This window comes from Ambystoma mexicanum, chromosome 6q (assembly GCF_040938575.1).
Source record: "Ambystoma mexicanum isolate Mex_15411 chromosome 6q, UKY_AmexF1_1, whole genome shotgun sequence".
Lineage (NCBI taxonomy): Eukaryota > Metazoa > Chordata > Amphibia > Caudata > Ambystomatidae > Ambystoma > Ambystoma mexicanum.
In genome coordinates this window covers 1,681,499,913-1,681,522,052 of record NC_090937.1, presented here as the reverse complement: position 1 = coordinate 1,681,522,052, position 22,140 = coordinate 1,681,499,913, and the positions used below count along the sequence as shown (strand labels likewise).

The 22,140-nt window shown below is 49.9% G+C and overlaps 1 protein-coding gene and 1 long non-coding RNA gene across 3 annotated transcripts in view; one reads left to right on the top strand and one right to left on the bottom strand.

The window, feature by feature from the left end:
* LOC138515436 (zinc finger protein 850-like) overlaps positions 1-14,206 on the bottom strand; it is a 221,132-nt gene extending 206,926 nt beyond the window's left edge. The window contains exons 1-2 of the mRNA XM_069630278.1: positions 14,044-14,206; positions 12,212-12,275 (exon numbers count right to left, since the gene is read on the bottom strand). The gene's annotated coding sequence lies outside the window, so the exon portion shown is untranslated. The remainder of the gene's footprint in view (positions 1-12,211; positions 12,276-14,043) is intronic.
* A 713-nt stretch (positions 14,207-14,919) lies between these two features.
* LOC138515685 (uncharacterized) overlaps positions 14,920-22,140 on the top strand; it is a 107,000-nt gene continuing 99,779 nt past the window's right edge. For both annotated transcript variants that reach the window (XR_011282160.1, XR_011282159.1), the window contains exon 1: positions 14,920-15,159. This is a non-coding gene — a long non-coding RNA (uncharacterized lncRNA). The remainder of the gene's footprint in view (positions 15,160-22,140) is intronic.

The following is a 22,140-nucleotide window of genomic DNA, read 5'->3' as shown; positions in this document are numbered from 1 at the left end:
TGCAGTCCCTATTAGCCTAGCGCTTCTATTTCCTGGTGTGGGCCTCGCCGGAAGGCGCGAGCCGGCAATTTCCCTAAAGGCACTCTTCATAGACACAAGCCTGTCGGTGCCTGTCAGGGCCTATGGTTCATGGCCCACTTATTCTGTCAAAACTTCATTACCCGTGCTCCAAACTAAGCCAGCTCCTGCATGCCACTGAACTCTGTTACCATGCGGCCCGACTGATGCCCTTCGTTCCCAGAACACTCCTCTCCACTCCCCTGAACTATTACATGTGATCACCATATACGATGAGTGCAGGTAAATGCAAAAATATATATATTATCCATCCGGCACTGTGTAATCCGCTGGCACCATACAAACTGCTTATTCCAAATAATTTAATGTAATGATTGTCTGCTTATTTTAGTAATGCTGGCCTCATCTGAGCACTGCTACTGTTTATCATATCTAGAAGCCTTCTCCCCTCTAGTACACCATTGAGTATCGTACTTAACCTTATAGCTAGCATAAGCACATTGATGGGCATACTGCAACGGCCTTAGATAAACAGTGTTTTGCTTTTTGATGATGAGTCAAGTATGAGCCTTGCATAAGCCACTCCTTTGACTCCGTAGCGTGTATCCACCGCGCTGAGTGCAGAACCTTGCTACTGTGCTAATCACTGGGCCTCATTAGGAGTATGGTGGTACGGTAACAACGACGCTGGAAAGGCACCGGGTCTGTTGCTACCGCACCGACATACTCCGAGTTGTGCTCACGGGTACCCGAGAGCCTGCCAGGTCTGACCTGGCGGGCTGTCAGGCACCCGTGAGCACAACTCGCGGCTGCACGGGCTCTGTTATAAATGGTGCCGGTGCATCTGCCGCCCAACTCAGGTCTGGGTTCGCTGAATAGGGAAATACCGGGCCATTCCGACCTTGGGTATTTCCCCATTCAGGGAACCCGGACTCGGACCATCCCCATTCCCATTTGAGCCCCCATAGGGCTCAATGGGAATGGGAGCATGCTAATAACGGGCACGTTAATGATGTAAAACCAGATGTCCAGAGCGGGTCCGGCGAGGTGACCTCGTAAAGGGGCGATAAGGGGTTAACGGCGCCAGCACCTTTACCAGTGCCGTTAACCCGTTACCGCCCCTCTCGTAATGAGGTCCATAGTCTCAGGAGGGCTGAGGGCGACTGAAAGACCTCAATGAGCAAACAAAGCAAGGACACTTACAAATTACTCCAGACAGGTATTATATTAAAAATATAGACACATTTATTACAAGGCCATAGTAAAGAATCACAATAACACTAGGTAAACCAATACATCACACTCAATACAATATATATACAAGACCATCAGGGTCTAAAGGGATGGCTGCATGAAATATGTCGACCAGCTAGAGAGGAGGGAAAACAGGCAGTGCAGGTAATCTTAAGGCCCAGTTCAACATAAATAATACACACAGTCCAAGCCCGACGAAGAGAGGAGCCTTATGCTCAATAGTACATGCACGCACTTGTGCCAATGGGCAGGAAAGGGTCTCTTCAAGGGTCTCTAGCAGCTCAGGAAGGTGGATGAGGCGATGCAGAACAATTTCCCACTATTCAAGCAAGACCTCCACTTGAAGGCAGAGGCAGTTCGAGAGTGCGGGATGGAGTCACTATTTCGCAATAGCTGTGGAAAGGAAAGGGACCCTCAGGGGCCACTCATGTGTAAGAATGGGCTCCTGTGCTAGGGGTCACTGGTTGGGGTAAGGAGTACTCACCGGTTCCTGACGCAGGCAGACCCAAACTTCACCAGTTCAGTCCACGTCACTGGCAGGTTCGAATGCGGCAAAAAGGACATCTCGGCACCTTTCGGTTCCTGAGATACAGCAAGGATTCCCAAACGGGACAGTGGCGATTTCTCTGTTCTGGGTGGAGGAATCGACACAGTTTCACTGCAGCAAGCTTCAGGGGCAAGAGGGTCACAAATTCAGCGAACTTGCACAGATCGTTGCTGCGGCAGGGCAATACGGTAACCACTCGTCTCACTTCATACCTGGGAATGCAAGTGTACGAAATTCGGTGTGAGGGTGCCGGGGACACAGAGTTAGCAGTATACCAAGTTTCGAGGGCCTCCTCGAAACGGCGGCGGTGACAGAGCAAAGCACCTAGGTAAGCTGGTCAGTCCACTGGTTGGCCCAGGGACACGTCCAAGAAAGCATACTTGCAGGGTTTGATGAAGGTGCCGGGAATAGTTGGTCCCACTATTCCAATGGGTCGAAGCATCTTTGTAGACCTTCTAGGAACCACAGTGGGCTCAGGGTGCCAAACCTTCCAGAGGGTCACCAACGGTTCCTCGACTCGGCTTCGTGTTGCGTGTTCCTTTGTTCTGTGTGAACTCAGGAGATCGACATGGTAGTGGTGTTTTCAGCCTCCTCTTATCCAAAGTTCCCTTCGTGTCAAAATGGAGAGGATCCAATGGGAGATTTGCTCACAGACACACACTCCATACGTGGACCAATCAAGGACCACGGCTGTCTCAGGCATTCAGGGTACTCCAGACTCTCTGGCACCCAAGATGTGTATTGGGAACAGACATCCCAGCCCACATCCTGGAGGCACACACACAAGGCATGCAGAAGCCTGCGAAAGCATTAGGATATGTGAAAAGTGCATGACCAAATAAGGTCTGGCCCAGGTCGGCTCTACCTGGGGAAGGTGAAGGGGCAAGATGGCCAACGGACAGGACAAAGAACACCAGTGTCGGATGCGAGTTTGGTGGTAGAACTGCTAATGAGGCCCACTATCTGAGTTCTGAATCCACTACAGCCTGAATGCCATTTTCACACGTTTCTCTAGATATGACAGGTTTCACAAACCGCAACGTAAGGTTAATGTACCTAATATTACAACTGCTAACCCAAACTAGCTTTCATCAAGGAAAACACCCTCACCCATCTCTTCCAATGGATACCCTAACTAGAATGTATATGCCCTGCACAGCAGGAGCCTTCATTCAGATAGGAACTGGCCTAGCCCGCATACGATGCAACCGTCATCACCCTATCCCTTGCCTTACCCCCTTCCCCAAGACAGCAATACCTTCCCCCACTCCCACATCTTTTCTAACACCCCCTTACCCCTAATGACCTGACAAAGCCATACTACTACACTAATACTCACCTATCTCTACAAACTACCCTCCCCCGAGACTTACGAACAAGAGCATTCCGCTTATCTGCACGGACAGCTCAGAGACACCCCTTGACAGTTTCAGCCTATCCACACCTTGCCAGTACTACACATAAAATTGAGATCTTAAAACTTCAAACCAGTAGCGCACCACGCATCTCACGGCCAGTTGTGGGACTCCTTAGAAAACTTAGACTATCCTCACGGTCATTCCAACAACCTAACAAACCACAAATTTCAAGTACGTGTAACCTAAAAAAGCTCAAGGTCCATAGCGCCCTAAACTTAGCGCAGGCCGAACAGGAAAATACCAATCTGATCAGCGCTAAAGCTCCTATTGCCGGCACCTCTACCAAGCCTTTGACCCACACAGCAGAAGTTAACAACCTATTAGAAGTTCATCCCACATTTAAAAACTCAGTCACTCCTAATGACACCTTACTGAAAGGAGCACTTATTAACGATCCATTACTGCCCATGCTCTGGACATCGCTGATGTCATCAAAACAAATGACCTCAATTTTATGGGAGTCACCGAAACATGGCTCCATATTGCATCGGGCCCCCACCTCTCACTGGCCATTCCTGAGGGGTATTCGATATACAGGAAAGATAGAACAACAGCAAAAGGCGGCGGGGAAGCCCTAATAGATAAGAAAATCTCAACTGAACTCCCCTTCACTGCAGGCGAAATTATCTCACAAAAAATCACCCTTACCCACACCTGCACACTCTACTCTTTATATATAGGCCCCTGGCCGCCTTGTCCACTTTTGAAGATCACATTTCATCTACCCTAGCGCATAAGTTGAAACCCCTCTCCCAAGTCATCATTATGGGCGATTTCAGTCTAGGTTTGAACGATCCCCTGGACACCCAGCCAGATCTCCAGGCCAACTCTATGAAAGCCCAAGGCTTTTCACAAAGAATTTCCTCACCCACACATCAAAAAGGACGGATCTTAGACTGGATAGCAGATACTAATTGCACCACCAACATCCTCTCTAACACCCCCACACCATGGTCTGATCACAACACCATAATCTTCAACATTACTATCATCACTAGAAAGGCCAAACCATCTATAACAATACCAACACTACCAACCAGAACCATGAAAATCATCAACCGCGACAACATGATACCACTCCTAACACCCTTATTGGACCAGCCAAATGCGGCCCTCGACCCTTTGGTACCAGCTAGCAATTACAACAAAATTATTCATGCCGCTATTGAAAAAATAGCCCCTCTGATAATTAGGAAAGCCAGACCTAATGAACACATTAATTCCTGGTTCACCCCTGAACTCCACACTATGCGCTTAACCAAAAGACTTGCAGAAAATACTTGCCGCAAGTCCCTAACATCCTCCAACATAGCTCATTTCCAATCATTAGCAATCAGCTATAAAAAAATAAATACTAAAAGTGAAGTATATAACTAAAGAATTTCTAATGCCCAATCCAATACCAGAGAATTATTCACAATTCTTTACAAACATATGTCGCCAGCACCCACCCCTGACCACACCATCAAAATCGAACTATGGTTCTCTACCATCCAAAATGCCTTAGCTGACAAAGTTTCCCTACTACAACAAAAAATAGCACAAAAGAAATCCAAACTTAACCTCAACCAAACCTGCTCACCATCACTTCCTGCAATGGAACTCTCCAATGTCAATAAATTTGCCTTCACACCACTGCTCATCTCAGACACTATCATCATCATCAAAGACCTTAAACCATCCAGATGCACCTGCCCTGCAACCTTGATGAAGGAAACACTATCATCATCATCAAAGGCCTTAAACCCTCCAGATGCAAGGGCGACACCTGCCCTGCAACCTTGATAAAGGAAACACTATCAACATCATCAAAGGCCTTAAACCCTCCAGATGCAAGGGCGGCACCTGCCCTGCAACCTTGATAAAGGAAACACTATCATCATCATCAAAGGCCTTAAACCCTCCAGATGCAAGGGCGACACCTGCCCTGCAACCTTGATGAAGGAAACACTATCATCATCATCAAAGGCCTTAAACCCTCCAGATGCAAAGGCGACACCTGCCCTGCAACCTTGATGAAGGAAACACTATCATCATCATCAAAGGCCTTAACCCATCCAGATGCAAGGGCGGCACCTGCCCTGCAACCTTGATGAAGGAAACACTATCATCATCATCAAAGGCCTTAAACCATCCAGATGCAAGGGCGACACCTGCCCTGCAACCTTGATGAAGGAAACACTATCATCATCATCATCAAAGGCCTTAAACCATCCAGATGCAAGGGCGAATCCTGCCCTGCAACCTTGATAAAGGAAACACTATCATCATCATCAAAGGCCTTAACCCATCCAGATGCAAGGGCGACACCTGCCCTGCAACCTTGATAAAGGAAACACTATCATCATCATCAAAGGCCTTAACCCTCCAGATGCAAGGGCGAAACCTGCCCTGCAACCTTGATAAAGGAAACACTATCATCATCATCAAAGGCCTTAACCATCCAGATGCAAGGGCGACACCTGCCCTGCAACCTTGATGAAGGAAACACTATCATCATCATCAAAGGCCTTAAACCATCCAGATGCAAAGGCGACACCTGCCCTGCAACCTTGATGAAGGAAACACTATCATCATCATCATCAAAGGCCTTAAACCATCCAGATGCAAGGGCGGCACCTGCCCTGCAACCTTGATGAAGGAAACACTATCATCATCATCAAAGGCCTTAAACCCTCCAGATGCAAAGGCGACACCTGCCCTGCAACCTTGATGAAGGAAACACTATCATCATCATCAAAAGCCTTAAACCCTCCAGATGCAAAGGCGACACCTGCCCTGCAACCTTGATGAAGGAAACACTATCATCATCATCAAAAGCCTTAAACCCTCCAGATGCAAAGGCGACACCTGCCCTGCAACCTTGATGAAGGAAACACTATCATCATCATCAAAAGCCTTAAACCCTCCAGATGCAAGGGCGACACCTGCCCTGCAACCTTGATGAAGGAAACACTATCATCATCATCAAAGGCCTTAAACCCTCCAGATGCAAGGGCGACACCTGCCCTGCAACCTTGATGAAGGAAACACTATCAACATCATCAAAGGCCTTAAACCCTCCAGATGCAAGGGCGACACCTGCCCTGCAACCTTGATGAAGGAAACACTATCATCATCATCAAAGGCCTTAACCCTCAAGATGCAAGGGCGACACCTGCCCTGCAACCTTGATAAAGGAAACACTATCATCATCATCAAAGGCCTTAAACCCTCCAGATGCAAGGGCGACACCTGCCCTGCAACCTTGATGAAGGAAACACTATCATCATCATCAAAGGCCTTAAACCTTGCAGATGCAAAGGCGACACCTGCCCTGCAACCTTGATGAAGGAAACACTATCATCATCATCAAAGGCCTTAAACCATCCAGATGCAAGGGCGACACCTGCCCTGCAACCTTGATGAAGGAAACACTATCATCATCATCAAAGGCCTTAAACCATCCAGATGCAAGGGCGACACCTGCCCTGCAACCTTGATGAAGGAAACACTATCATCATCATCAAAGGCCTTAAACCATCCAGATGCAAGGGCGGCACCTGCCCTGCAACCTTGATGAAGGAAACACTATCAACATCATCAAAGGCCTTAAACCCTCCAGATGCAAGGGCGACACCTGCCCTGCAACCTTGATGAAGGAAACACTATCATCATCATCATCAAAGGCCTTAAACCCTCCATATGCAAGGGCGACACCTGCCCTGCACCTTGATGAAGGAAACACTATCATCATCATCAAAAGCCTTAAACCCTCCAGATGCAAGGGCGACACCTGCCCTGCAACCTTGATGAAGGAAACACTATCATCATCATCAAAGGCCTTAAACCCTCCAGATGCAAAGGCGACACCTGCCCTGCAACCTTGATGAAGGAAACACTATCATCATCATCAAAGGCCTTAAACCATCCAGATGCAAGGGCGACACCTGCCCTGCAACCTTGATGAAGGAAACACTATCATCATCATCAAAGGCCTTAAACCATCCAGATGCAAGGGCGACACCTGCCCTGCAACCTTGATGAAGGAAACACTATCATCATCATCAAAAGCCTTAAACCATCCAGATGCAAGGGCGACACCTGCCCTGCAACCTTGATGAAGGAAACACTATCATCATCATCAAAAGCCTTAAACCCTCCAGATGCAAAGGCGACACCTGCCCTGCAACCTTGATAAAGGAAACACTATCATCATCATCAAAGGCCTTAAACCATCCAGATGCAAGGGCGACACCTGCCCTGCAACCTTGATAAAGGAAACACTATCATCATCATCAAAGGCCTTAACCCTCCAGATGCAAGGGCGGCACCTGCCCTGCAACCTTGATAAAGTAAACACTATCATCATCATCATCAAAGACCTTAAACCATCCAGATTCAAGGGCGGCACCTGCCCTGCAACCTTGATGAAGGAAACACTATCATCATCATCAAAAGCCTTAAACCCTCCAGATGCAAGGGCGACACCTGCCCTGCAACCTTGATGAAGGAAACACTATCATCATCATCAAAAGCCTTAAACCCTCCAGATGCAAGGGCGACACCTGCCCTGCAACCTTGATGAAGGAAACACTATCATCATCCTCAAAGGCCTTAAACCATCCAGATGCAAGGGCGACACCTGCCCTGCAACCTTGATGAAGGAAACACTATCATCATCATCAAAAGCCTTAAACCATCCAGATGCAAGGGCGACACCTGCCCTGCAACCTTGATGAAGGAAACACTATCATCATCATCAAAGGCCTTAAACCCTCCATATGCAAGGGCGGCACCTGCCCTGCAACCTTGATAAAGGATTGTGCAACTGAACTCGCTCCTTTCATTACCAGCATTATTAAAAGTTCTTTTGCCACTAATTCGGTCCCGGGAGACCTAAAAACAGCTTGAGTTCTTCCATTGCTGAAAAAACCAGCACTAGACCCCAACATCCCCACAAATTTCCATCCCATCCCGACCGTACCGTTCCTCTTAAAAATCCTAGACCGGGCAGCTTATCTGCAGATACAACAATTCCTAGAATGTAACAACCTTTTGGGCCTAAGTTTGGGCTTAGGTTTCCATCCAGGCCAGGCCACGGAACTGAAACAGCTCTTCTAGACTTGAAAACACAAATGGACCAATTTATAGACACAGGTAACCTGTGCATCCTCCTCCTACTTGACCTCTCGGCCGCCTTTGACTTGGTTAACCACGATATCCTATGCCAACATCTTGATACCGCTGCCCACTTCTCTCCCGAAGCCATTAAATGGATCAAATCCTTTCTTTCTAACCGGACCATGAGGGTCTTCTCAGATACCTAAGCAGCCCCTCCTGTCTCTGTAACCTGTGGGGTTCCACAAGGTTCATGTGTATTACCAACACTTTACAATGCATTTACGAAGTTACTATTTGATAAACTTGGCAAAATGGGTATCACGTACACAAAGTATGTGGATGATACGCAAATACTTATCCCAATCACTGGTTGTTACGATACAGATTCAGAAAACTTAAATAAAATGTATTTGGCAATCCAGGCTTGGATGGCTTCTAACGAATTATGTCTTAATGATGACAAGACCGAGTTGATTCTAATTGGAAACAAAACCCAACTTAAGCTCCCTCTAAATGATAAATCTTTCAACATTGATGGCAGCACGATCATGGTTGCCAACGAAATAAAAGCACTTGGGGTCTACATTAACTCATCACTCAACCTATATAGACATGTCAATTCCACAGTCTCTTTGGCGGCATACACATCCAAATTGATTAGAGCCAGTAGACCATTCCTCTCCCTGCACAACTCTATCACCATGGCCAGAGCCTTGATACTTTCCAGGATTGACTACTGCAATTCACTATTTGCAAGAACCAGCTCAAGAAATATAAAATAATTACAAATCGTACAAAACAACGCAATTAGAGCAGCCTTGAATATCCCCTACAAAGATCACATCTCGACTACCAGGAGGAACATCTAGTGGCTCCCAGTCGCTGAAAGAATGTAGCGCTAATAATGCACTGGCTTACCTAAATAACTTGATCTGTAAAAATCACTCTAACTGACCCACTCGATCCTACTACACCAACCTGCTTTCCAAACCCAGATACAGAAGGCAGAAAGCTGGAGGTCTAAGCTTCACAGTGACTGCACCCAAAATGTGGAATGGACTTTCCTCGCATCTTAGAAATGACACATCTTACTGGTCTTTCATGAAAAACCTAAAAACCTCACTATTTAGGTCCAACCTCTTGACCACCTGACCACACAGTTCCATAAGCCAAGACTGACGACTCCACTATCAGCATGGCAAATAAGTAACAAACTGAACTAATGCAACATAACCTAGCCTCTTACTGAATGCATGATAAAACTGAGCTTCTTCTCCTAGGTCGCTCCCATTGTTAAAAAACTAAGTACAAACTACTCTTCCTTTATCATCGATGAGAACTGCATACAAGTAGCCAAAGAAGTAAAAACGTTAGGTATGTACCTTGACTCTACCTTATCATTCTCCAAGCAGGTAAATTCCCTAGCCTCATCAACAGCTTACACATGTACACTAATTAGAGCAGGAAAACAATTCTTATCTCAGCACAACTGCCTAACATTAGCCAGAGCCCTAATCATCTCCAAACTAGCCTACTGTAATGCATTGCACATAGGAGCCACTAAATCCACCATTAACAAAATTCAGATACAGCAAAACAATGCCCTCCGAGCTGCTTTGAACATTCCCAAGAGAGAACACATCTCAGAAACAAGAAGGAAACATAAATGGCTTTCCACCTACGAGAAAATCAGACTCAAAACGGCATCCCTTACACACAAATCACTTCATAATGAAGCTCCACAATACTTAAAGGACAGATTCACCAGAACTCACGCCACAAGACAAACAAGACTAGCCAACACCAATCATCTCCAAGTACCCCGATTTAAACTTGCCACCATAGGCGGAACCAGCTTCCCAGTCAAAGCCGCTCAATTATGGAATGAACTACCCACCACTGTGGGGCTAGAACAATCTTTTACCAAATTCAGGCAAAATGTGATCAACTGGTTGACGACAACAAATGTTAAATGAATGCATGAACTTGTTCCCACCTGCCTGTTACCTGTCACATGTATCACATCCCTGTAAATGATGAACTTGCAACCTTTAACCTGTAACCGTGCTCTAAGCTGTACATCTTCTTACCTTCTGCGCCCTTATACTCCAGGGTCCGGTGCGCATAATAAATACTAAACAAACAAACAAACAAACAAGTGACATTGTGTAACTGCCTTTATACTGACCATATCATGACCGTGTAACAATTGATGCCATTATGTAACAACCTGATCTCATGATGTAAATGTAACATATGTACTGAATGTGTGTGTTATTATACTACTGACCATATCACAACCAACTCCTTAAGTCACAGCACCTAGCTGCCTCCAGGCTTTGCGCGCTCTAAAAATTTACAAATAAAATAAATAAATAAAATAAAATAAAAGACCACAGCGGGTCCATCGAACATTAACTTGAAGGCTTCCAAGAAAGCGGCCTGTTGCCTCCGGGCCCGGTGCGCTCTACAAATAAAGAAAATACAAACCTAGCCGTGCTCCCCTGATGAAACCAAAGGTGTTGCCCAGGAAAGGGCATTGACAGTCAGGTGGAAGATCATGAACCCAACCTTTGCCCTATCTGCTGAGTATATGACTGGCTTAAAAGTCAAATGAACCCAGCAAGAATCCAAGAAGGGGCATCATTTCTTTGGTGATCCTTCATGTTTTTCAAGGACAGTTCCCAGAGACGGGTTCTCCTGAGCCAAGACATCACGAGTTCACACCAGCTGGCGAAGCGCGGCATTTTCTGCTTTCAAAGACTGCATCTCCATGCTTAACTCTTGCATTCTGGTAACAAGTCTTGTAACTGGCCCATATTCTTAGATTTGGTGATCCCTGGGCGTCTCAAACTGTCAGAAGTCGAGCTGTCACTCACCTGTGCCTTCACTATGAAGGTCTTCTTATCAGGAGACTTCTTGTCCTATTTTTTCTGGGAGCCAGAGTCGTGGAGATAGGGGCGACATTCACCTGACGTCACCATGCCTGAATAGCGTGAGCCCAGGTAGGGTGACCCCCGGAGGAAAATGCCAAAGATGTATAGGAGAAAAACGTGTGCCCCAAAGAGTAGGGAAAAACCTGTGCCGGTTTCTTTAGAAAGATGTTGTTGCTGCAGAAGAGGTTGTCAGACATGTTAGTCCAGGATGAAGGGAAGAGCAGCAGCAGCAGTAAGTAAGGAGAGATCCAACGAATCAAGAAACGGAGAAGGATACTGCAGAAACGGCAGCACGGGAAACAAGGAAGAAGGAGAAACCAGGAGAGCGAGGGAAATCAAATAGCAAGTAGGAGCCAGGAGCGGGAACAAGAGAAAATAGAACCTAGGAGCGCGAAGCAGGGATGTAAACATTCTTGCGTTGAGACATGCTGGTGGCCCTGCCATTGATATGAGGCATAACTGGAAGATACGGTCGGATGCGGAACTCCAGACCAAAAAACAACTTGCAGAAACACGCTGGAAGAAAACACCCTCAGATGCCCGAAGGCTGGTGTTCAGGAGGACCTCCGGGCTGTACAAACATGCTATCATCCACGCCAAATCTCCCACCTTCAATGACCAATTAGCCCCAAGCTCATACAATTGATATATGATATGGCATTTATAACGCCCCTATACACAAGTCTTTCAAGGCGCGAAGAAAATAACTAAAGACCCACCTCTTCAAGGAATCCCTCTTCCTCAACACCTAGGCCATCACATCGCCCCTTGCGCCACCTGACTTACTTAATGCTGCCCGCCCCTCGCCTCCCTGTCACAGCTGTAACTCTCTTACGTATCCCACTCCGGCTGTATATCTGCTCTGGTGTTACCACTGAAAAGCGCTCTGTTATGTATTTGCAAAGAAGCATACATATATCACAGCAGTTACTTACCTTTTGTAGCCTGTGATCCTTACTTTTTACTGAACACCAGGACACGCTAATGAAGTACTCAGGTCTGCAGAAAGCAAACATTATCATATGATTAATTCATGTACAATAAGAATGATCTAAATTAAATACTCAAAGTATTTGCATGACAGAGAAAATATATAATTGAAATGTGCAAAGAAGGAGCTGCTGATCTAATCCTGAGCCCATCTCCCGCCGCCACCATCATCATAACCAGATTGTCTCCAGAGCCCTGGTCAGGACGCCTGCTCCTAGTTTACCCCTCACTCTCTGGCCAGACTTCTTGGGTCCCCTCCCCTCACCCACTTGTGAGGCAAAAACCCTTGGGGTCATCTTTGACTCCTCTCTCTCCTCTCCACACATCATGGACTTTGCCAATAAGTCCAATTGTCAGCTTCTTCTCCTCAGGGGCATTCTACTTTTCCTCACCCCTCAGCCCCCTCTTCCAGCACTTGCCCTTAGAATCCCTTTCCTGCACCCTCCCAACTTAGTCCTCTTGTCCACTGCTCTCCTCTTCCCCGCCTCCCCCGCCCCGGCACTTGCCGCCTCGGCTCAACCAGCACTTGCCCACTCCCGCCCATGGGGGCACCCCACTTCTGCACTTCTCCCTCTACCCCTCCTTTCCCTTGCACTATTCACCTTGTCATGCCCTGCAGGGTAGGATTGTCGCAAGACCAATGTAACCGCTCCTTTTTGTTATTCTCATGATTTACTATGTCTCCCCTGTTTTGTGGCTCCTGGAAACACCTGCGTGTAGGCACCATTACAACCAGCCTCCACGTTCGAGAGCAGGAGCAGGATCTTGATCGGGCTTCACTGACTTTATGACCACCTGCCAACCTGACTCTGCCTCCATGGATTCAACTGCAGCCTCACTCCTACTCACCCACATACTGCTGTCCACCACCAGAACCCCCACTGCCCTCCACCCTCCGATCCATAGGGGATCAAGTACGAAGCAGTGCCCCACTGTATCCCCAAGGGCGCCATACAGAGGTCCAATAAACCCGCCCCCCACACCGCATCACATGCACTGCCCCCATCACCTGCACTGCCCCCATCACCTGCACTGCCCCCTTAACCTGCACTGCCCCATCACCTGCACTGCCCCCCACCACAAGCACTGCTCCTCCCCATCACATGCACTGCCCCCCCACATCACATGCACTGCCCCATCACCTGCACTGCCCCCCTTCACCTGCACTGCCCCATCACCTGCACTGCCCCCCTTAACCTGCACTGCCCCATCACCTGCACTGCCCCCCACCACATGCGCTGCCCCCATCACCTGCACTGCCCCCCTTCACCTGCACTGCCCCTCCATCACATGCACTGCCACCCCGCCATCACCTGCACTGTCCCCCCATCACATGCACTGCCACCCCGCCATCACCTGCACTCCCCCCCCATCACATGCACTGCCACCCCACCATCACCTGCACTCCCCCCCCATCACATGCACTGCCACCCCGCCATCACCTGCACTCCCCCCCCCATCACATGCACTGCCACCCCGCCATCACCTGCACTCCCCCCCCATCTCATGCACTGCCACCCCGCCATCACCTGCACTCCCCCCCCCATCACATGCACTGCCACCCCGCCATCACCTGCACTCCCCCCCCCATCACATGCACTGCCACCCCGCCATCACCTGCACTCCCCCCCCCATCACATGCACTGCCACCCCGCCATCACATGCACTGCCCCCCCCCCCCCCCCATCACCTGCACTGTCCCCCCCATCACATGCACTGCCCCCCATCACCTGCACTGGAGAAAGGCTTAGGAGGGGGCAGAGCACCTGTCACTCACCCACAGTAAATGATGCCATTATCACTGTTTCATGCCTGTGAGGCGTTCCCATTTCAAAATATATTATTTGAGCTCAAAATGAGGTACAGGGAGGAGGAGATTCCAGGATCACATTCCCCGGAGCGGGGTCTCCATCAATTGAGCCGGACAGCACCTCGGAGCATGCGCAGAAACGGGATAGTAAATCAGCATGCGCAGAAAGGGGATGGTAAATGAGCATGCGCAGAAAGGAGATAGCAAATCAGCATGCGCAGAAAGGGGATGGTAAATGAGCATGCGTAGAAAGGGGAGAACAGAAAGGAGCATGCGCAGAAACGGGATAGCGCAAAAAGCATGCGCAGAAAGGGGATAGTAAATGAGCATGCGCAGAAAAAGGGCAGGAGAAACAGCATGCGCAAAAAAACGGAAATTATAAAGAGAATGCACATTCGCAAGGCGGTCTACACATGCGCAGAGCTGGGTCGCGACCTCTGGGCATGCGCAGTAAGGAAAACAGGAAAGTGCGCATGATGGGTGCTCCCAAACTAGACTCTGGAATCACGACGCAAGCGCATGCGCAGAGAAGATAGAGAAACAAAATAAGAATGCTTTATTCGCATTATTAAAAAAAAGACAAGTATTGCAGAGCTCAGGAGAATATTGCTGCGGCGGAGGTGATGAAGCACATTGCTGTCGTCTTCAATGAGTCCCATGTTGCACCATCCCTGCCTACAGTCCCAAAAGCCAAACCCGGGGAATGACATTACCTCCACGTCCACTCTTCCTCGTCCCAGTACTTACTTCATGAGGCACCCGCCTCCGACACAGGACCTTCTTCTATTTCTTTAAATCTCTATTACTCCTCCCCCACATCCATGTCACTCAGTTTAAATTTTTCCTGCCTCCGGCAGGTTGGACTTTTTCTTCCCGGTGCGGGGCACTGGGGAGCACCGATTGCTGGCCCCCTGGGGGGGGCTGTGTGGCGGGGCCCTCGGCTCCCTCAGGTGCGGCACTGCTCCTGGGCCCCCTGCGGGGCTTGGGGTCACAGTTGAGCTGGATTGCCTCGCTCGGTTCTTTGCTGGGCTCCGGACCGCAGCGTGAGCATTGTGTCCCGGGTCCTGCACGGCCCGGGGGAAGGTAAGGAGAGGGGAGGACTGGGCTTGATGTTTTTCCCCTCTCCTCCTGTTTTGGCCATCTTGATTCGACTTGGCAGTATGGGCTAGCCTTCCCTTTTGTTGTGAGGCCTCTCTGCTTCTTGTCGTGGGGTGACAGTGGCAGAGAGTCTTTGGGAGGGCGGGGGCTCTGTTCTGTCGCAGGCATGTCACATACCACCCGCTCCTCAGACACACACAGCACAGGATGCACCGGATGTTAGCTGCATTATCTGGGGGAAGGTAAGGAGAGGGGAGGACTGTGCTTGATATTTTTCCCCTCTCCTGCTGGTGTGGCCATCTTGACTCCTTCAACATGCCGTTTTCCTCGTGCTTTGTGTGCACATCTTTATTGGAAATGATGGCAAGCACTTGGCAGTATGGGCTAAGCCTTCCCTTTTGTTGTGAGGCCTCTCTGCTTCTTGTCGTGGGGTGACTGTGACAGAGTATTTGAAAGTGTGGGGGCTCTGTTCTGTCGCAGGCATGCCACATACCACCCGCTCCTCAGAGACACACGGCCCAGGATGCACCGGATGTCAGCTGCATTCTCTGGGGGAAGGTAAGGAGAGGGGAGGACTGTGCTTGATGTTTTCCCCTCTCTTGCTGGTATGGCCATCTTGACTCCTTTGAAAGGCCGTTACCTCGTGCTCTGTGTACACATCTTTATTGGAAATGATGGCAAGCACTTGGCAGTATGGGCTAGCCTTCCTTTTTTGCTGTGAGGACTCTCTGCTTCTTGTCGTGGGGTGACTGTGACAGAGTATTTGAAAGTGCGGGGCTCTGTTCTGTCACAGACATGTCACATACCACCAGCTCCTCAGACACACACAGCCCAGTATGCACCGGATGTTGGCTGCATTCCTTGCGTGCTGCCTGTGAATACGGCGCAGATTTTGGACACATCTGCAAGCGGCCGGAAGGGTACCGGCCTGGCATAGTCTACACTTCGGGTTCGAGTCTCAGCGGTGCTGACTCGGTCCTTTATCCTTCCTAGACCGATGCATTGGAACGATTTAGAGCATGGGGCTACCAGCTACTGGATACAGGGCTCAAGCCACCTCTCAGTCATGTGGTGTGTTAGTGGTGTGTTTGGGTCTGTGCTAGCTATGGACGCAGACTCCTTGTCCTGTCCTCTTCCTCTAAACTGCGCAAGGGAAAGTCAAAGGAGTTGATTTGCTTTTCCCTTGTCCGGCATGGGATTATGGAAAATGATCATGGAAGTAACGGCCATGCAGGGGGTTCCCAGTGTCTCTTCTTTTAGGCCCTAGGTCCTCCGGTGCTGACGTGTTGCTTTCACGCCTCCTCTCAGACTTGTGGGAAGTGATAGGGCACATGGTGGCACATGTCTGTGCTTAGAGGGGTTCTCAGAGCCCCTGGTGCCGGTGGAGGGGGATGTCACTTCAGTGGGTTTTCCAGTATAGGCATACCTCAGGTAGGGGGTTGCCTTTGATGTCGGCTATCCGGGATGGATTGCTTTGCCCCGCTTTGTGACAGTACTCTGCCCTTTTGACGCCAGCCTGGTGGCTCCTCTGTCGGCTGAGGGGGCCATAGTCTGCTGGACTTCTGGGCTGTCCAGTATCTTCCTTTTGATAGGTCAAATCTTTTTGTGGGCTGACAAGCATGCTGTTATATTGTGGCGCAGGCCTGTTTCCACGTCCTGTGATTTCCCTCTGGTGCAAGTGCAGTGACTGGCGGTTTTCCCTGGCTCCTCGTCTCTATCTTCTCGGAGGTGTATGGGACCGGTGGGGTTCGGCTTCCTGGGTAATGGGATCCTTCTGGAGGGGGTATCAGTTGCCGTTCCTGTCTCCTCCTGTCCAGGTTTGCATGGTTAGGACTTTGGTACCCAGCTCACGGTCCAAGTAGTTGGCCATGGGATCCGTTCTCTCCGAACGGTTGTTGTGGGTTACCGTCTTGCCCGTTCCTCTCCCTGTTCAGGGTCAAGTTTTCTACTTGCGGGTGTTCCTGGTCCCAATGCCTTCTAGGATGTGTCACCTGCTTATGGGTCTCAAGACCCTGCACTGCTTGTCCGGACGTCTGGGGAGAGCATACTCTGGATGTTGTGCAGGGGGGGCGCTTGCTGGCTGTTCTGGGCTGGGTTCTCAGAAGGCAGTATGTCTCGACTCACCTGTTGCTGAAGTTACGGGGCACGTGGCGTCTTGCATGTTTTCCAGTTCCTTGAGCCTGTCTTCGGTTACGTCTCCTGGTGTCTTATACTCTCTCCCACTGGCTCCCGACATCTCGGCTTTCGTAGTTTTGTTTTCAGTGTCCCCAGCGCTGCGAGTGTCCCTGCTATGGTGGCGGGGGGTTTCAGGTCTACAGGCTGAGGTGTGCTTGGTCCTTCCTCCTGTGACCTCTCCTACTACCAACACCAGCAGAAAGGGTATACATTGGGGGTCCTCTCAGCTCAAGGGTTGTGAGATCTGGGGAGAGCCGGTGATCATCCAATTGGCAAGAGTTGTGCCATTGTGCAAGCTCTGGTGTACTTCGAGGAGTTGCTGGACGGTCGGCGGTTTTTGGTCCGATCGGACAATACGACGGCCTTGGCATATGTGAACTGCAAAAGAGGTTCCGGCTGTTCCTTGAATGCTCTGGCAGCGCTGATAGGCACCTGGGAGGAATCTCATCTGGTGTATCTGCTGGCCTCACGGATCAGAAGGGTGGACAATGTTCAAGCGGATCTTCTCAGACGCCGGTTTTCACTCCTCTGCAGAACTGGTCCTGTTGGCCCAGGTCTTTGCGGTGACCTGTGTCAGATTAGGGTCCTTGGTTCTAGACCTGTTTGCATCCCCGGCCTCAGCAGAAGTTCCCCTCTTCTGCTCTCGGTTTCAGGTTGAGGGGATTGGGGGATGGACGCCCTCTCTGTACAGTGGCCTTGGGGTTTTCCTTTATGCCTTTCCGCCTATTACCCTTCTGCCCCGGGTGGTTTGGCGCATCTGAGTGTCCAGGGTGACTGTGTTATTGTTAGCTCTGTTCTGGTGCCGCCGGAGTTGGCTCCCCTCTCTGTTGGAGCTTCGTTCCTAGGAACCTTGGCTGGTTCCGAGGTGGCCGTGTCCCCTTCAAGGGGATCTGCGGTTAGAATTCCACCGGATGCAATGGGCGGTGTGGCTATTGCTCAGTCTAGGTTGATATCTCAGGGGTTCTCAGATCCTGTAGTTGAGTCCAAATGGATGCTCTTAGACCCTCCACTCTGAAGGTGTTAGGCAGACATTGGGGCCATTTCCGAGACTGGTATGGGCAGTCTGGGATCCCTCCCCTGCGTTCTGGCCTCTGCTATCCTTCGGTTCCTCCAGGAGGGGTTTTGACAGGGGCCTGGCAGTTTTTCCAGGCTTCGCTCTCAGCGGGCCTCCATGAAATTCCTTTTGGGGGACTCTGACGGTCACTTGGATGGGGAGGTGTTGGTGGGGAAGTTGATCCAGGGTTTTTCTTCTTCCCTTCCTTGTGCTGATAAAGGGCTTTCCTTTTGGGATCTCCCTCTTGTATTACGGTTCCTTCATGGGCCTCCTTTTGAGCCCATTTCCGAGATTGATATCAAACATCTTACACTGAAATCTGCTTTTCTTATTGCCCTCACTTCTGCCCGTAGGCTTGGGGAGATTGGGGCTCTCTTATGTCACGCTCCTTTCCTGAGGGTGCTGCCAGACTCGGTGGTGCCGGGGTGTGGTCCGAAGTTTCTCCCTTCAGTTGTCTCTCGGGTTTCACACCTCTCAGGGTCTGGTTCTCCCTGACTTCTTTCATGATCCAAGAACGCCTGAGGAGGTGGCTCAGCTTAACATTGATGTCCGGCGGGACGCGTTGGAGTATTTGGCTTGGTTTGCCTTTTCCACCAATCTGATAGTCTTCTGATTGCTTGTGGTCTGGCTGGGGCTGGGCATAACGCATCTGTGGTTTCCATTTTCCGGTGGTTCCGGGTTGTGATCTCTAGGGCCTATGTGGCTTCTGGCCTGCCTGTGCCTGCGCACAATCAGGGGCGGTCTACCAGGGGTTTCGCGGCTTCCTGGCCCGATGTAAGGAGGGTTTTTCTCTGCAAGAGATTTGTATGGCTGCCGCCTTGGCTGGTCTAGGCATTTTCATCAACCGCTATGGGTTGAGTTTCTCCCACTCGGGGGTTGGTTCCTTCGTGGTTGGAGTTTTTGTCTGTGGGGATGTGATTTAAGAGTTATTGTGGGTGTGTTTTGCTGCACTGTTTTTGGCTCTGTCTCATTGGGACCTTTTCCCCGTTGATGCTTTGGTATACCTCATGAAGTAAGTACTGGGACGAGGAAGAGTGGACGTGGAGGTAATGCTCTGATTACTTACCGGTAATCTTCATTACTCCTAGTCCTACTCTTCCTCGTCACAGTACTGACGACCCTCCTCACCCTCCCTGCGGGGAAGGTCCCATGCTCCGGCTTGGTAATATGAAACTGAGTGACATGGATGTGGGGGAGGAGTTATAGGGATTTAAAGAAATAGAAGAAGGTCCTGTGTCGGAGGCGGGTGCCTCATGAAGTAAGTACTGTGACGAGGAAGAGTAGGACTAGGAGTAATGAAGATTACCGGTAAGTAATCAGAGCATCACTGATGCCCCCCATTCCCCACCCCCCCACTCCACTAGTATAAAAACAAACAAAACAAAAAACAGCTGAGAGACACGCAAACACACGAAAAAGAGCAGTCTTGCGTGCGTGCGCGTGCGTGTGTCTGGTGGGCGCGTGCGCGTGCGTGTGCGCGTGCGCGTGTCGCCTCTCACCAGTGCAGGAGATGCTGCTACCTGGGCGCCGGCCTTCAGATCTGAGCCTTGGTTTCCGCCCACACCTCTAGGCTTGGCACGCATGACTCCATGTGCTCGGTCACACAGGCTGTGTGTGTGTGTGGCCTTTCGGGTGGAGGGAAACCCCAGAGACTGCGCGCTCTTCACCGGAGAGGAGTCCAGTACGAATGGCCATATAATGATTTCTGATTTTCATGCACTTGGCTTCTTCTGAATGAAATACTGGGCCTCATTACGACCATGGCGGAGGACCATGGTGCTACTAGCACCATGGTCCATGGCGCTAAGCTGCCAACTCCGCCATGGTGGTTGGCGGATTTACCGCCCCATCCCGACCTTGGCGGGGCGGTAAATCCCCAATCCCCATTTTACCCTTCCCCAGGGCTTTAAGTGGGCCGGGGCCTGCCGGGGCCGGGCCCCGGCAGTCTCCAAAAAGTGGGACTGAGCCGGGGCCCCCGTCCCACCACACGCAACACAGGCGATCTGACAGAAGTGGCAGCCAGCCACAGCAATGCTGTGCCTGGCTGCCACTTCTGTAAATCATAGTAACTGCCTCTGGTGACCTCTCGCGCGAGGGGTCACCAGAGGCAGTTACTGTCCCTTTGTTTCCCCAGGTCGCCGAGGCGTCTTTAACCCTCGGCGAACCTGGGGAAACCTTGATATTTTTCGAGGTTTATGAAAGATGGCTTGAAAAGTACACAATTCAAGCAATCTTTCATAAAGCTTTGCCGACGGACAATTTTGTCCGTAGTCAAAGCTTTATAAAAGATGGCTTGAAATGTGTACTTTCAAAGCCATCTTTTATAAAACCGAAATGTTTTTTTAAAAAAATGGCCTGAAAAGTAGGCAAACCGTAAGGTATGGACACACACATATATATGCATGTTATATATCTGTGTGCGTACCTTACTATGGTTTGTGTTCTTTGCAAGCCATCTTTTCTAAACATAGAAATACGCCCGCAGAATTAATGCTCCGTTACAACGTGAGAACCCGCATCCCTCACAACCTGTCACATGAGGAGTCGCCTGACGTGGAGGTGCTTCAAAAGGATGCAGAGGCAAAAGAAAAAGCGAGATGGGACACCGACTCACGCCGCCATGCAACGTTGCCAGACTTTCACATAGGGGACGAAGTGCTCGTGCAGCAACCAACACTCAAGAAGACAGATCCGCGGTTTGCCCCAAGCCCCATGAGAGTAACCGCAGTCAAAGGCACCATGGTGACAGCGGAGGACCAACATAGAGCTGTCACCAGGAACTGTCAACATTTTAGACATTACAACAGACGCGAGGGACTAGAATTGCCACAGAGGTCGGTCTCTCCAGAACCGCAAGAGCCGCGGGATGACCCGTGGATTCCCCCGGGAAGAGACCCGGACAGAGTGAGCCAGGAAGAAGGTGCTCCGGAACCTCCGGGGCCAAGCACCCTTGACGAGAGACCTCGGAGAGTCGTCAAGAAGCCGGTGAGATTAGTTGAAGAGTGTTGACTCTGATGTTTGGACATATTTTTCGGGGGTGGTGTTGCCAGGCACTCGAGGGTTAACGAGTGCAGCCCCCGCCGTTGGGTAGGCGGAGCTATTGTATTGGGGAGCGGGAAGGAAAGTGGGGAGTTCTGGGTAAGGCGCGAAGGCGCCAGTTCCTGTTAGACATTGGATGAATAAAGAAGTTGTTATCTCCACTCCGTGTGCGCGTCCTCCTTAATGGCCTTTCCACGAGGGTAACAATACTTATCTTCCAAAGCTTCTGGTAACTTCTTATGAAGCATTCATTACACAAGGGAACTGCTTAATCCAATGACACCGGGGAAGCTTCAACTAATGAAATGAATGGATGTCTGACGCATTACACACCTTGGTTAATCTGTAGAGTTTAACACATAATGGGCCTCATTACAACCCAGGCAGTAAGTTACCGCCTGGGTCGTACCCTTACCACCATGGTGTAAACTAAGTTTACACCATGGTGGATGGCGGATTTACCGCCCCATTCCAAGGTGAGTGGGGTGGTAAATCCCCATTTCCCATTTTACCCTTCCCCATTCCCATTTTTGCCCCATAGGGCATATGGAAGTGGGGAAGGCGCTAATTACGCCACCGTAAATTACGGTGGCGTAATTAGCACCAAGGTCCCTTAGCGCCATGGATTTTAACGCCTGCAAAAAGCAGGCGTTAAACTCACCATGGCGCTAAGGGACCTCGGAATCAGGCGTTAAGGG